The following is a 17227-nucleotide window of genomic DNA, read 5'->3' as shown; positions in this document are numbered from 1 at the left end:
TGAGAGATGATAGAAAAATGGCTGACAGTTGGATAATATAGGATAGACGATATATATCTAGAGTGAGGATAGATATTAGATAGATGTATATAGAACAGGAATAAACAGCAAGACAATCCCAAAAGATAGGAAAACAAATGAATCAGGGATAATAGGAGCGGTGTAATACTGGATTTGAAAAACAGACACGGCATCGTCCCCAAGTGAAGATGGTCAGAGTTTAATCTGAGTCCTCTCCCTCCCCTGGCAGTGTTTCTATCAGTACAAGGGCACCAGGGGCTGGGACGGTCCAGAAACGAAGAATATCTTCTCTTCAAGTTTTTATGTCTCAAAGGTGTTTTCCTCTTGAGCAGCCCTGGCTCCCTTACCACCAACCACAAGGGGTCCAGAAGCTCGTCTGTTTCACACATGCGTTCTTCGTAAAGGAGTTGAGAATGGCCCTTGGCCAGTGTGCCGGCACCCGTGCGCTCCTAAACTCTGTGGCACCAGATACTTCAGTGTCTGCACACCGCCCTGCACACCGTCCATCCAGAATGCGGACGGATGGTCAGCGTTGGCCAGTGACCCTTTCTTCACATACACACAGAACCGTCTTGATTTCTTCCACTGCACAGGCTCTCGTGGACAGTTGAGCTATCTCGTGGCTTGGTCTCATTGTGTCTCTTCTGTTTTAGACACCCACGTTTCCTATGAAATTTGTGGGCAGCATAATTCCTGTCTTTGGGGATTGTCTCACTTGTCTCAAGTTCTTAAATATTTTCAAGTGCCTTCTCTTCTGTTTACACTATGTCAACCCTCCTTAAATATCCAGTTCCTTTTCTACACCAACATTGGACGCTTGTTCAGCGACTGTCGTGAGAAATGCGTCCTCTGTGGGGTCTTACAGAGCCTTTGTTCTTTGTACCAATAAGTCTAGGATGTTATTAAATGACAGTTAATCTGAGGGTAATAGGTCTGCAGTGGTTTCAAGAACAGATCTCAATCAGCACCGTTAAATACTCTTTCTCCAAGGGTATATGAACACACACACACACACACACACACACACACACACAAGAACTGTATTAGAGACCATGATTCTGTACGATATGGGAAATGCTTCCTTACAGATTCCTCACAGGATGCGATATCCCTTGGGATAAAAGAGTTTAAACACCCATCTCCAAAGAAAACAGGCTTGCCCATCTACGGAGTCCTGGCTCTCAGAGTTGAAAAATTAAAACACTGCTGTTTGAAGCACCAGGAGAAAAATTCGCACACCCACAGTGACAATTATTCTTCAATTCTAAAAAAATACTTAGTAGCACTTAGGATTAGGATTTAAATGAAGACGTGGCAAGAAGCATGCGATGCCATCTTTTTCCATTGTAGAGCATGAACATCTTATAAGGGTCTCACCTGGGATAAAAGTCTTCCTTAGCTTCTATGCTAAAGGATAATTACTGCCATCTCAAGAAAAGGAACTGTAAACTTTGAGTGTCTTGTGTAACATGATCTATAGCAGCAGTACGTGTCTGTGCTTTCAGCCGTTCTCCAGCAGATACCTCATATTCATCAAACGCTACAGGTAGAATTTTTTTTAAAGCTATTCCTACACAAATACCCCTCGTCCAGAAAGCTACCCCCATAGTCCTTGTTCCCTATCAACATTGCTCACTTGTTTGCTTCAAACAAGGATGATGTCTAAGCATCAAAGGGCTTACAATCTGCAGGTTTAAGATTGCTTTTAGATTTCAAAATAAATCAGAAATAGATAAGAAATCAACAATGATAGAGTAAAGGCAGTTCTTTTGAGTCAAGAAATGGTGCTGTTGAGCCATACTTAGAAGATCTGAAATACCTTTTTCCTCTTGATGTAGGGATGAGTTTGCATTAAAGACGTAATCCCCATAGCCTTTCCCCTGGATTTCCCTCTCCACGGCAAAGACTAAAGTTGTTTTTCTGAGCGACAAAAGAAAGCCCACTACTGTTATCCCATGGGGTTGGTCTCATCAAAGCCACAGGCACGTAGACCCTGTAGGAAGGATACGCCAGTACCAAAGATAGTCAATAGGAAAACAGAAGCGATGCATCCCTAACAGAGCAGTGATATCCCCATCAGTCACAGGGGCTGATGTGTTTCAATAATTCTACAGTAATTGGGAAGAAATAGATTGACCTCATCCCTTGATCTGTCTGCAGCTGTCATCGGTTGTGTGAGCCTTCCCGTTGTGTGCTCAGGGGTCTGTGGAACGGGTGAGATCCCCACACATTACAATTTCTTTTTAATAAACAAGTCCATGGTTTATATTCCGTACAGTGGGTTTGAGCATACACAGTGCATTTGTTTCCTCGTAACGTAGAAGTTGCAGGTAAGTAGGAAGATTCCTCATGTATAGTGGAAAGATTTCTCAGGCATAATAAAAAGCAGATCTCCTGTGCTTGTGAATCCCAAGAGAATCTGATACTCCAACTGGGAGGCCACGTGACCAACACCTATATAAAGCAGGCATGGCTGCTTCTCCATCCCTGCTCTTGGGTGTGTAAGACACACAGCAATATGATTTCATTATGTACACTGAGTTGTACCCATCAAGCAGCATCCTATGAAATTATGAACATCTAGAAATCTTTTTTGCAAATACAGCAACAGAAGGACATATTAGACATATGTCTAATATAAAGACGTACACACTGTGTGTCTCGCTACTTAGCGTTAGTGATTTAGAGCTGAAAGTAGCAAAGGAGAAGCAGCTGCTGCTTCTCATCACTACGTGAGGAGCTCTGCCTTCTCATACAGTCACTTTTACACTCGTCGGAGGCTAGGGAACAAGTCTTAAAAGCAGGCCCGTGTAGGAGACAGTGATTAACTTACAGTCTTCAAAACATGAGGCACGGGATCACGCATAGTAGCTAATTAAAATGTATTCTATGTTTTATATATAAATGGACAGAAACCTAAGCAGAGTGTGTTGTACGCACAACCTGAGATTTGACACGGGGACGGATTGGCTTCTGTTTCATTTTTTCGGACCCCACCTGTTCTAAGCAACTGAGAATCTACCGTCTGCTGAGGATAGGCTATGTCCATGACAAAGCCTTAAAGCATGTTGTCCGTATAGCACTGCTGTTGAAAGCATTGTTGCAATCTGATTTGGGGCAAAGAATGATGATTTCGTAGATGGTAATAGCCATGCCCGCTCCCATCCATTCCAAACCTTCCTGATGCAAGAGCCCAAACCTGGGATTCAGGAATATCCCTTGATCTTTGTCGTATGATTTCCTTTTCTTATGATCTTGGGTAACTTTATGACCTTTTTGCTTTGGTTAATTTCTTTCTTTTTTTTAAAGAAGATGTTGGGGGTAGGAGTTTTAGTAATTTATTTATTTATTTTTGCTGTGTTGGGTTTTCGTTTCTGTGCGAGGGCTTTCTCTAGTTGCGGCGAGCAGGGGCCACTCTTCATCGCGGTGCGCGGGCCTCTCACTGTCGCGGCCTCTCTTGTTGCGGAGCACGGGCTCCAGACGCGCAGGCTCAGTAGCTGTGGCTCACAGGCCTAGTCGCTCCGCGGCATGTGGGATCCTCCCAGACCAGGGCTCGAACCCGTGTCCCCTGCATTAGCAGGCAGATTCTCAACCACTGTGCCACCAGGGAAGCCCCTAATTTCTTTTTTAAAAAAATTTTTATTGAAATATAGTTGATTTACAATGCTGTGTTACTTGCAGATATACAGCAAAGTGATTCAGATATATCTATATATACATATATAGATATATCTAGATAGATAGATAGATATACATACCCACACACAGTGAAGATTCTTTTCCATTATAGGTTATTACAAGATATTGAGTATAGTTCCCTGTGCTACACAGTAGGTCCTTGTGGGTTATCTATCTTATATATAGTAGTGTGTGTGTGTTCATCCCAAGCTCCTAGTTTATTCCTCCCCCGCCTTCCCCTTCGGTAACCTTAAGTTTATTTTCTCCGTCTGTGAGTCTATTTCTGTTTTGTAATTAAGTTTATTTGTATCATTTTTTAAGTTTCCACATATAAATGATATCCCATGACATTTGTCTCTCGCATGTACCTGCTTACTTTGAAAAGCGTTGGCTTTTGAGTCATGTGTATCAGCAACTCGAAATTTATACACCAGTTGAAGGAAGGAAATCTACATAGACTCAACCGTGTTTGTTCAAAAGGGATATTCGACCCACGTTAGGGAAAAGTGAAACATAAAGAGCTGGTTATTGGAGGTTTAACCACTGGACTGCACTCCAGCTTTGACAAGGCACAAAGTTGGAAAGATTTCACTACCCCTAGTTCAGGTTTAATTCAGTTTAAAGCACTATTAGACGGTTGTCGTATTAACGATGTCCTAACTGCACACCTGTCCTTAAAAGTAGATTTTTTTGCCTAGGGAAAAGCTGGAACACGACTGAGCCTTGTTGGTTGCTTGCTGGTGGGTGTTAGTTGCAAGATGCTCACGCGATGTTCTCCTTACATCCATAGCTTCCCATTGGCCGCAAAGCTCTGCCCACCTGTCGACACTGGGAGAAGGTTGGTGTCCGTCCGCCATGATGCCTCCACGTGTCCCTTTGGCCAGTTGCTCCCACCAAGGTAAGCCCATCCGTGAATGGCATCAGGTATGTGACTCCAGTTTTCTTTGCATTCAATACTGGTCTTTTCATAAAATGCAGACTACTCTTTCAAGGATGCGAAGGTAAGATAACAGCTACAATTGGATTTCCTGTCTATGCATCCACCCTCCCTGTCTTGCGAAATTTCCCCAAATCTTTGTTCCTCTCTGTAGATGCTCATATCCCTGAGGTGTTGATATGTCTGTTTTGCACATGTATTATTTTCCTTCAGGTGTAAAGCAGGGTTTCTGAGCTACAACACCATTGGTATTTGAGGCTGGATAATCTTTTTTTTTTCCTGCTTTTTCTTTTATTTGTATTTATTTATTTACTTATTTTGCAGCATTTATTCCCAGGGCCGTAAGTTTTCGTTTCTTCGGTTTCTTCTGGGGTATCTTTTTCTTCTCTGCAACCTCCTCTTCTGGTTGAGGAACAATCTCTTCTTTTTCAGTAAGGATCATCTCAGTGTGTCAGGGAGAGCTCACGTACGGGTTGATCCGACCATGAGCTCTGTAATTCCTGAGCCGTATCGTGGGGGATTTGTCCACCTGGATGTGCTCGTTGACCAGAGAATCTACATCTAAGACCTTAAGTTCAGCGTTACACTTTGTATTTGTGAGCACGTGCAGTGAAGATTCAGCACTCTTTTTGGGCCACCAACCCTGCATCCAGCCCCACTGGACACACAAACCAACTCCAGCATTGTGCCGACAGAATGGTACCCATCGCTTCTGTAAGGTGACATCCTTCAGATACTTGGTGGCTTTCGGATATGCCTACCCTTAATGGCCCGGGCAGTTTCATGCGTGTTCTTAAAGTGAACACGAAGTTTTGAACCTCTTGATTTGCGTGATCTTGTAGGGTTTTCTGGGTCAAGTGAATAGCAATCCACTTTTAGAGGTCACTTCAGGCTGCTTACCGGAAAAGCGAGGGTGCATGACTCTTTGCTGTGGTGGGGAATGGGTACACTCCAGGATGTTGAGCAGTTTCCCTGGTCTCTTCCCCTGATACCAGTAGCGTCCTCAGTTGTGACAGACATGGCCCAATGTTCCTGGCGTGGGGGAGCAGAACTGCCCCTGTTACAACCCCTGTTGTAGACAGTTAATGGTACAACCCGTCACCTCTTCAACAGACCACAAGTGTCCCAGTGTTAAGAACTGTGTCTTATTTAGATATGAATATACCCAGGACTAGAGCATAACCTGGCTTACCATTAGGTCCTCGGTCTTTATACATTAAATTGCCTGAATCCAGAGAGTAAAAATTCCTTGAAAGAGAAAAGTTTTATCTGTCATCATTCTCTTATTTCAAAAGGCGATGCTTTCTAGAGACAAGATCATAGATTCGACCACGGGCATGAAATTGGGCGTCCACGTCAATCTTACCATCATATATAAAGACATACAGCCTCAACCTCTCAGAGGGAGACGTGGCATGCAAGTTTTCTTCCCTAACTCAAGATTTGGGAGTGGAAGAGACCAATTATCACCAAAGAGATTTATTTTCACGTTGAAAGTAGTCCATTTCCCCCCCTTTTCCTTGTATAAACAGCCCGTGGTGTTTGTCTCTTCTGATAAGTGGGGGTCTATAAGCGTCTTTTCAGCACTTGACCGTTTCTCCTTAGCCCTTTCCTACGTAAATGAGCAGGAGCAGGAAATCGTCCTCATAAACTCACGTTCCAGGCTGCTCTTAAAAACATGTTTGCGTGGCGTTATCTGCAAAGGGAAATCATCTCAAGCTGTTCACGGGTTCGGTTTGCCTTAGGACAGGTGTCAGTGTCTGCTTCACATCGTGCCTGTAGGATCACACAGTCAGGCAGGGTCCTGTTGACGTGCAGATGGGGAAACGGAGAAGCTGATGATGGGCAGGTCGGGATAACGGCCCCCGAAGCTTCAAGAACAGTCAAGGCCTATAGCCGGCAGCAGACACAGGGCTGGCTGCGTCTGAAGGCTGCACATGGCTGCAGTGTTATGAGCAAGTGAAAACGCTGTACAGAGGGACCCAAGCGAATGAGGTTTCGTTGTCCTTGGCAAACGCTTGGGTTCGATTCTGAGTACCATGAACGGTGATGGACCCAGTTGAAATAAGGGAGGGGCTCCAGCAGATGTATGCTTTGGGAGTAGCGGGGGGGGGTGAGTTACGCTCCAGTGGAAGCAGAGAGAACAGCAGGAAGGCTGATCACGGGGCGACGTGAAACATAGGGCGGGGGCGGGGTGTGGGTTTCATTTTGGAAGTAGGGTCAAAGGTACTGGCTGATGGATGAGATGCGCAGGGTCTGGGGAAAGGGGAATCCATTATGACCCTTTCACTGTGGCTTAGACAACACCACGGGATCATTTGCAGAAATGGTAAAAATGGACTGGGAGGCAGGCAGTTTTGTAGGATGAGAACCAAACGTTCTGTTTGGAACATGTCCAGTTGGACATGTCTGTTGATACAGAAATTGAGACAGTGCCAACAGCTGGAGCTTTTCATAGATGTTGTGGTTACGAGTGTCTGTGTGTGTGTGGGTGGGTGGGTGGGTGGGTGGGTGGGTGGTATGTTTTTTTTTTGATGTGGGCCATTTTTTAAAGTCTTCATTGAATTTGTTACAGTATTGTTTCTGTTTTCCGTTGTGGTTTTTTGGCCCCAAGGCATGTGGAATCTTAGCTCCCCGACCAGGGATCCAACCTGCACCCCCTGCATTGGAAGGCAAAGTCCCAACCCCTGGACCGCCAGGGAAGTCCCTATACACTTGTTGAGAAAAGCACGTGGCTCGTGAATAAGTCCCTTCGGTGTCTTGTATCATAAAGGGAATTTGAAACACGATCAAAATATCCATTGAGAGAGAAATGAATAAGTAGGCATCTGGTATACCTAACGCAGAGGAATTGCATGTGTTTCTTAAAAGGAAAGGCATACATCATTCTGTGGTGATGTGTAATCATGGCACAACATGTATTAGGTGCAAAAAATAGCATGAATGATAAGCATGGAGTCATTTCTGGATTAAGGTTTTCCAGAACCAACCGAGATTTATTTTAAGGAGTTGCTCACTTGATCGTCTGGACCGCAAATGTGAAACCTTAAGGGCCGACCAGCAGGCTGGTAACTCGGGCAGACTTTCTGTGTCACCGGCTTGAGGCAGAATTCCTTTGTCTCCAGGCTTTCTCAGGTTTTTTTTTTTTTGCTCGTAAGGCCTTCAGAGATCGGATGGTGCCCTTGCACACGATCAAGGGTCATCTCCCTTAAAGTCAACTGAATATAGATGTGAGGTACGTCTACAAAATACCTTTAGAGCAACATCTAGACGACTGTATGGCCAAATGCCTGGGCACTGTAGCCTAGCCAAGTTCACACATAAAATCGACTGTCAAAATTCTGTGTATATTAAAACAAAAACGGACGTGTCGTCTGTAGATCTGTGTACGTATGTGAAGGAAATGAATAGAATGATACGTAGCCAACTTTTTAACTGATGAAGGGACGTGTCTCTGGGATTGAATTGGATTGAGAGGAGATAAAAAATGTGTAACAAAACGAGTGTGAGGCTGAGGATGTTTCACTGCAGATAGGTCACTGCTACGGGAAGAAAAATTGTAAATCGTATTGTGTCCTCACTGTAAGTAGAACATATAATTTTTATATAACCCCAAAGATATAAAACAAACAACAACAAAAAAACTAGATCATTTATCAAGAAATTCAGTTGCAGACAGAATTGGAAACCTGAAAAAGTTTTGCAAAGACATTCACACCTAAGGTGGGAAGGTGGGCTAGGTCCCCCAATTTTTGTTAATCACCCTCAAACTAAGGAGTTCAGGTCAAACTTTACTTTTTTTTTTTTTTTAAATTTTTTTAACTTTACGTTTTGAATAACTTCATCAGCTTTCTTGCTCGCTAGTCTTAAAATACATTTTAAGTTAAATAATAATGTCAGTTACTGTATTTGCCACCCTCTTTTTGAGAGAAATTCACAATGAGTAACAAGGGACTCAAAATGGTTGTTTCCATAGACTCTAATTCCGGCCCTAGGACTTTATCCTTAGAAATGTGTCCGAGAGGCAAGTTATTACAGGAGAGGGTTCACAGCATTTTGAATTTTTGAGCTGCTAAAAATAATCTAAATGCCCAATTTTAAATAAATCAAAAGAATGTTGCATGACGTGATTTTTTTCTCTTTGCTTTTTCTTTCTCTTTTTTAATTGAAGCATGATATAATTTTTTAAGTGAAAAAATCTGGTACAAAGCATTTTATGTCCCCATTATGTAAATATGTACAAATATCTAGCCCCAGTGAGATTGAAGAAAATTGAAGGGATAGAAAGTGAGATTGATTATGAAAGATAAATGAATTTAAAAGAAGACTGAAAAAATACCTACATTCTCATATAAACTAGACATGAAAATCCTCTCTCTTGTTTCCACGTTTCTTTCCTCTAGTGCTGATGGGTTAGATTTGCCTCTGTCCACAAGCGTGATAAATTCCAGGAGGCTGGATGGGGCATAGCAGGGGAGAGTCCACAGGTTGGGTTATCTGTTCTTCAAGGTTGTGTGTTGTCAGCCACTATGACTTTTATTCTAAAAGTGACAAATCCTGGACTCTGACAAGAGTTCTGGTCTCCTCTCTGCTTCTTCGGAAGCTCCAAAGCAAGAGTGAGGCCGTCTAATTATTGGAAGATCGTTGCTTTTTACTTTCTTGAAAACCGATGGGTACACAGTTTCTAGGGCTGGAGAGTCTAGAGATGGAGACTGCACAATCATAGGCTAGCCGGGATGGATGTTCTTGGTAATTTTTATTTTCTTAACTGAGGTCTAGTTGATTTACAGTGCTGTGTTAACTTCTGCTGTACAGCAAAGGGATTTAGTTATACATACATATACCATCTTTTTAAATATTCTTTTCCATGATGGTTTATCACAGGAGATTGAATGTAGTTCCCTGTGCTGTACAGTAGGACCTTGTTGTTTATCCATTCTGTGTATACTAGTTTGCATCTGCTAACTCCAAACTCCCAGCCCTTCCCTGTCCCACCCCGTCTGGCCCACCACAAGTCCGTTCTCTATGTCTGTGAGTCTGTTTCAGTTTTATAAATAAGTTCATTTGTGTCATATTTTAGATTCCACATATAAGTGATATCATATGATGTTTGTGCTTCTCTGCCTGACTTACTTAGTATGATCATCTCTAGGTCCATCCATGTAGCTGCAAATGGCATGAGTCCATCCTTTTTCAGGGCTGAGTAGTATTCCATTGCATATATGTACCAGCTCTTCCTTATGCAAGGGATGTGCTTTCTTACTAGTTTTTCTTCTCCCAAACAGGCTGCTTTCAGCCTCTGTGTGGTCCAGAGCTTCTGTGCCCTGGGAAGGGTGTGCTTTCTCTCTCTCGCTCTGGCCACGTGCTCGTTTTCCTCTTTGACCTCCGAGCTGGAAAGCATACTTGGATTTAGTGTCCCTGCACTTTTTGGAGGAGAGGATGTGGAGAAGCACATCCTGCCAAGCATCTGTCCATCCACCTGCATCTGCTCTTGCTCCAGTATAGATAATGAGTGATCTGTGCGTGTGAGATAAAAGGGCGGCTTAAGAAGTATCAGAGAGAGTTTTAACAAGAGGCTGCAGGGCAACTGGAGGTGGGATAAATGTAGGGTTTCAAATAATTGCGAAATTAGAGGGTTCGAAGGAACAGACTCGTTTATTCTGAGGAGATAGGTGCTTGGATCTTAACTCCACTTCCTACACAAAAGTAAATACTAGATGACTTAAACATCTATATCTATCCATTATCTTTCTGTCAATCCATCATCTATATGTTATCTATTGACCTCTGTTATCCATCATCTGTCTGTATCTACTTATCATCTGTCTATTATCTATCTGTATCTGTATCTCTACCAATCATGTATCATCTATCTATAAAAGTAAATACTAGATTACATAAATGTCTGTACCTAGTTATCCATCATCTATCTATTTCTATCCATTTTTGATATTATCTTTCATCTTATATCTATTATGTATTTTTATATCTATTATCTATCATCTGTTTAGCATCTGTCTATATCTGTCATCTATCTTTGTCCATCTCTCTGTCATCTATCTATTTAATATATTAAAAAATCACAATAAATTTTAAGTTTTTGAAAAACAAATTCGATTTTGCAGAGTATCAACTAGCAAAATCCATTTGAATATCAGGTTGGAATACATAAAAATTAAACCTTTATCATGGGGAAAAAAGGGCATTATGAACAGAGTGAAATGGTAGAATAAAGATTTGGAGATGTATTTTCCAAAAGCATAATTAAAAGCTGCTAAGTAAGGGTTATTAACTAATTAAATTATGATCTACTTATATCCTTTGGGACATTGTGAATCCTTTTAGGAGACTAAGGGAGGTCTTTCGGGACTGGAAAAATGTATAAAAGTTACTGTGATAACATAGAGGAGTATTATATATTCACACGGTGGTCGTATAGCACGGTGCGGACAGACTCAACCTTCTCGCTGCAATGTTCAGGTCTCCCTCAGGCTATGTATCAACGCTGTGGTCCTGGGCAACTTCCTTCATCCATGTTTGCCTCTGTATCCTCATAAAAATAGCCCGACTTCAAAATAACCCTATTTCAACTAAGAGGGTAGGAGCAAAAAACGAGACGTGTTGGCCTCTGTCTGGACCAGGGTAATCATTCCATCAGGGGGAAGGTCCCCACTCAGGCAGATACGCAGAGAAAAGTCCAGGAGAGAAAGTCATGAAATGATGTCTGGTGATTCCCTCCTAGGACTGGATGGATCTCTCCACCCATCTGTCTGTCTCCATACACACTCACTGTGGATAAAGCATCTTTGAAAGGTTTTATGAGAAACTAAGATAAGAATCTGGGTCACAGGAGCAAGCTCACCTAGGAATAGTCCTGGGAAAGGGTTCATCTCCTTTAAAGCATTCAGATGGTGCCGCCCAAGGTAAAAATGCTGTCACAGAGAAAGCGTGGTATGTGAACACATAATTAATACTATGAGTGTTGAACTTTTAATTCTTCAAGCAGTTTTAATGCTTGCTGTGCTGTTTGAAGTATTCTTTATTATCTGATGTGTGCTTGTGCTAGAATTGTTAAGAAATTAGGAAAAGATGACTGGGAACTTTCTTCGGGGCAATTTAATTATAAAAGAGATGAATCCTCAAAGATTGTGTCACTGTGAGAGGCTCTTATACAACAGGGGAAAGAAAACCCATCATACCTTTAAAGGAGACTGATTTGAAGTCTTGGCTCTTATTCAGATGTTCACAGTCTGTCTTGTACAAGAACAGTTGTTTTGACATAAATAGATGGGGCTTTGAAGAAGTAAATTTTGTTATAAACCACCAAAAGGGAAACATCATCCCATTTAAAAAGAAAGCATGTCCCAATCTTCAGGGGACCTCAGTTTATTTTTACTTACCCTTTAAAGATCATATATTGTTTTGAAAGAACGCTTTGAAAAAACAGAAACCAGAAGTGACTTGAAATATTCATTTTTACGAAATGTATTGTGGTTGGTTTATAAGACTTCATAGCACTTGGCGGTGATACGTCAGAGTAATGACATTTAAAAATACTTGAACAGAAAGAGATTGCACTATTAAGCAACTTGGTAAAGAGCTTTTAGTACTATTATTGATATGACAAAGGAAACCCAATGCAGTGGTTTAATTGGACTCTGTACAGTCAAACAAAATAATCCACAAGAGTAAAATCGCAGTATTGGAAATCATTTTGTAATTCATTTTGCAAATTATTTGTTTTGTAAAATAAAGCCAAACATTTGTGTAATCAAATCCTACAAAATGGGTTAATATCAGATTGATTCTGGGAACTCCCTGGCACAGGACTCTGCTCACACTGCCAAGGGCCCAGGTTCAATCCCTGGTCGGGGAATTAAGGTCCCACAAGCCACGCAGCTGGGTGAAAAAAAAAAAAATCAGACTCATTCTAATCTGAATATTATTATTATTATTATTATTGTGTGGTACGCGGGCCTCTCACTGTTGCGGCCCCTCCCGCCGTGGAGCACAGGCTCCGGACGCGCAGGCCCAGCGGCCATGGCCCACGGGCCCAGCCGCTCCGCGGCATGTGGGATTTTCCCGGACCGGGGCACGAACCCGCGCCCCCTGCATCGGCAGGCGGACTCCCAACCACTGCGCCCCCAGGGAAGCCCTGAATACTATTTTAAAGGGAAAATATTACCATGATGTTCCATGTAGGTATTTGTAAATGTAAAAGGAGCTTCCAAAGCCACTGTTCCAATGGTAAGGTAGGTTATGCTAGGCAGATATGCAAACAGCACAAACCAGGGACAAACCAGTACGTCCTTACAGGTATTTTATAGTGTGATTCTAGCTTTTTTTTAAAAAAAAAAAAAAAAACAGGACTTCCCTGGTGGCGCAGTGGTTGAGAGTCCGCCTGCCGATGCAGGGGACACGGGCTCGTGCCCCGGTCTGGGAGGATCCCACGTGCCGCGGAGCGGCTGGGCCCGTGAGCCATGGCCGCTGAGCCTGCGCGTCCGGAGCCTGTGCTCCGCAACGGGAGAGGCCATGGCAGTGAGAGTCCCGCGTACCACACACACAAAAAACCCCAAAAAAACATAATTTGCCAAAGTCCTATGATAATCTTATTACACTTGAATACCAAAAAGAAAATGGAAGTTACCCCAAAGAACGTTTCTGCATTCAGTACTTCCATCCAGGTTGTCCCTTCTGTGGCAAAGAACGGCCCACATCCTACCGAAACCGTTTCTTCTTCCCTAGCACACCTAACTTCCTTGTGCTTCACACTTATTGTGCTTCACAGATACTGCCTTTTTTTTTTTTTAAATCACAAATTCAAGGTTTGGGGCAACTCTAATTGATCAAATGTATTGGCACCATTTTCCAAAAGGCATTTTGCTCACTTTGTGTCTCACTTTGGGTCATAGGTTGGTAATTCTCACATCTCAGAGTTTTTTATGGTTTGTGTATCTGTGATGGTGATCTTTGATCAGTGATCTGTGATATCATCTTGCAGAAAGGTTATGGCTCAGATCACGACTCACTGAAGGCTCTGAGGATGGTTTGCATTTTTCAGCAAGCATGTCTTTTTTAGTTAAAGTATATGCGTTGTCTTTAGGCTTAATGTTATTGCACACTTAACAGACGACAGTCTAGTGTATACATAACTGTTATAGGCACTAGGAAAGCAAAACAATCCTGTAACTCTCTCTGTTGTAATTTTGGCTTTATTGTATCTCCAAGGTGTACGCCTGTAGTAGGCGGCCGGCTGGGTGGGGCTGCTGGACCCCAGTCATAACTGTGTAGTTGAAAATAACAAAGTTGTTAGTAGCCTGGATCCCTGCATGATTCTGTGGAGCCGAGTCAGCAACCAGCCTGGAAAGTGAGAGACAAGCTTTTCTGTTAGAGCTTCCGCCTTTTTAGGTTTTCATATCACAGCGTTATAGCTCTGGCTGAATACTACATCCTGAGTGATTTATGCTACCATGTCTTTTTTCATGGAAAGTCTAGTCATTTTGTTCTGACATTCAGCGATGCAATTTTGAAGGCATTTTTACTTCTAGTATATTTTTGGATGGGAAAATATGTAACTTTATTAGTTTCCTAAAATGTTTCTTAGGATCATGTTTGAAAGCTGAAGCTGTCCTTCTGAAGCCTTGCTGGAAGCAGATAAAATAACGTTCATGTTTTCTCATGCTTGCTTATATATGTGTGCAAGGATAGTCCCTTAATTTTTTTTTTCTTTTAAATTAGAAGTTCAAGAAGTTCATGCTTCATTGTGGAGTGACAGTGAAATACTTGGAAGATAACCAAACTGAAATCAGAGAACCCTTTTGACTCCTAGCTCTGAAGACTTGTGGCTAATTAACATCTTCCATTTGTAGTTTTTATATATGGAATAAAATGTCAAAATATTAAAAATTCTGGAACAAGTGCACAAAATAGTGAACTTGCTCCTTATCAGCTTGGGGTCTTCAGCTCCTTCAACATAACATAAAAAAGTTTTTGTTTTTATCTCCACAGAAAGTAAAGTCAGTTAAGTGACATTTTATTTCCACCTTAACTATTGTTTTTGTTTGGGTTTTTTTTTTTTTCTTAATAAGAGTTTTCTTCTTCCCCCCCAAAGGTAGCTTTGAACAGCTTTGTTCTATTTTGATGGGGTGGAATTTAAGATTTAAAAACAAATTATTTAATTGAAGTATAGCTGATTTACAACGTTGTGTTAATTTATGCTGTACAGCAAAGTGATTCTATTATATATACATATGTATGTATTGTGTGTGTGTGTGTGTGTGTGTGTGTGTGTACACACACACACACCCACATTCTTTTTCCATTATGGTTTATCACAGGATATTGAATATAGTTCCCTGTGCTATACAGTAGGGCCTTGTTGTTTATCCCTTCTCTATATATTAGTTTGCATCTGCTAACCCCAAACTCCCAATGCATCCCTCCCCCACCCCCTCCCCCTTGGCAACCACAAATCAGTTCTCTGTCTGTGACTCTTCTTCTGTTTTGTAGATAAGTTCATTTGTGTCATATTTTAGATTCTACATATAAGTGATATATGGTATTTGTATTTCTCTGACTTCACGTAGTATGATGATCTCTAGGTCTATCCACATTGCTGCAAAAGGCATCATTTCATTCTTTTTTATGACTGAGTAGTATCCCATTGTATATATGTACCACATCTTCTTTATCCATTTGTCTGTTGATGGACACTTAGGTTGTTTCCATGTCTTGGCTATTGTAAATAGTGCTGCTATGAACACTGGGGTACATGTATCTTTTTGAATGATAGTTTTTGCCTGGATATATGCCCAGGAGTGGGATTGCTGGGTCAAATGGTAGTACTATTTTTAGTTTTTGAGGAACCTCCATACTGTTCTCCATAGTGGCCGTACCAATTTAACATTCCCACCAACAGTGCAGGAAGGTTCCCTTTTCTCTACGCCCTCTCCAGAGTTTTCAACGGGTAAGTTTTTAAGTGCAGTGAGGAAGAAACAGAAAACTGTGTTGGAAAATTATTTTAAACCAAATTCTTATGGCTTTACTTTTTACCAGAAACTAGGAAATAACGTATTTTTCAGTATGAAGAATATAGAGGTATTTATGCTGAATTTTTCACTTTAAGTAAGATACGTATGGATTTCTATCTACTGGTTTTCTTTTATTTCTTATCACGTGGCTTTCCTTTGAGAGAAGCATTTTATTCCCAACATGCACAAACTTGAAAATGGATACTTTTGATCTGCATTTTGAATAAATGTTTCTGATCACAAGTGTGGGACACTTTGAATCATCATACTTGCCTATTTCAATTTTCATACATGTCCAATCCCATACATTGCAGATATGAAATCTGTATGAACAGTTGTTGATCAGTGATGTATATATTTTACATAAATGGTTTGATAATTTCAATTTATTGAGCATTAAAAATAAAATGTATTCTACATCAAAATACATGTAGTATTCATCACATCCTAAAAATAAATGCGCTATGTGCACTAACTGATTTAAACTTGTGACCATAGACAATTTATTCGTTCCGAACATTTGAAGACGTTCTTCCTGTTTTTTCTGTAAGAGTTTAATCAACTAATTACTCTCTCTATCTTCTACTGGGAGCATCAGGTTTCTTGCTTTCATGATATTATATCGGCTTCTCCATTTACAATTATGTTGTGTTTTTCTTCATTCAGTACTTGCTTTGCTGTGGACTTCTAATGAATCTGATATTGAAGCTCATCCTATAAAATTTTTTTTCTAAATATAGACAATTCATAAACATTTTACATAAATATTTTATAAAATGTTATGCTGTATCTAAAAATGTCAGAGTATGTAATCATGCTAGTTTCAAAACTTTTTTCACAATTATTTTTTAGAACACCAAACCATGCCCCTACGAAAGTACTAGTCTACTGAGGTAGGGGAAGGTTGTCACGGGAGATGGGAAATACCGAATGCTCTATATTGACCAGGCATTTTGATGTATATGCAGCAGGAATGGAAAAGGAGGGAGTTTCATGCATGCCTGTATATTTCTCCTTTTCCCATAGGCTTATAAAGGAGATGGCTTTTTTGTTGGATGAACGTACATAGTGCTGCATGCTAATTCTTTCTGTTTCTGACTAAAATGCTACTACTTTTAAATCCAACAAACATGTTAAGAACCACCTCAGAGCCCTCTGTGTTCATGTTAGCAGAAATCACCTACAGGTTTGCTTCTCTAGAATTCAAAGCATAGCAAATATAAAATATCCCGCTCCATGAAGTGTAAGATGAATTCCCAGCTGCTCTCTGGGTACAAAGTTTACTGGGCAAGTCTGGGCAGCTGGATTCGTGCCAACACAAAGAATAATCATAGAAATAGGTACAAAGAATAATCACAGAAATAGGTATAAAGATGTTTGCAAACCAGCAGCACGAGCTTCCCCAAATTAGGGCCGGTTTTCCACCGGCAACCACCAAACGTGATGTATGTATCTTTCAGGTGGAGGATACATTTGTCTATCATCTTTCACGCCTCCGTTCCATAACATTCAAAACGCCTCGGGCATGAAAGATACACAGAGCTTGGAACAGTAATAAGGG

At 41.2% G+C, this 17227-nt stretch overlaps 1 pseudogene across 1 annotated transcript; it reads right to left on the bottom strand.

The window, feature by feature from the left end:
* Positions 1 to 4949: 4949 nt before the first annotated feature.
* On the bottom strand, positions 4950 to 5656 carry LOC309839457 (large ribosomal subunit protein uL22-like; annotated as a pseudogene). The gene is made up of 2 exons: positions 5629 to 5656; positions 4950 to 5508 (listed from the first exon to the last, which is right to left on the bottom strand). The product of its transcript is annotated as a large ribosomal subunit protein uL22-like (transcript).
* Between the last annotated feature and the right edge of the window lie 11571 nt (positions 5657 to 17227).

This window comes from Grampus griseus (assembly GCF_964374135.1).
Source record: "Grampus griseus genome assembly, chromosome: X".
NCBI lineage: Eukaryota > Metazoa > Chordata > Mammalia > Artiodactyla > Delphinidae > Grampus > Grampus griseus.
The sequence above is the reverse complement of the archived record's forward strand: the minus strand, read 5'-3'. Positions and strand labels throughout refer to the sequence as shown.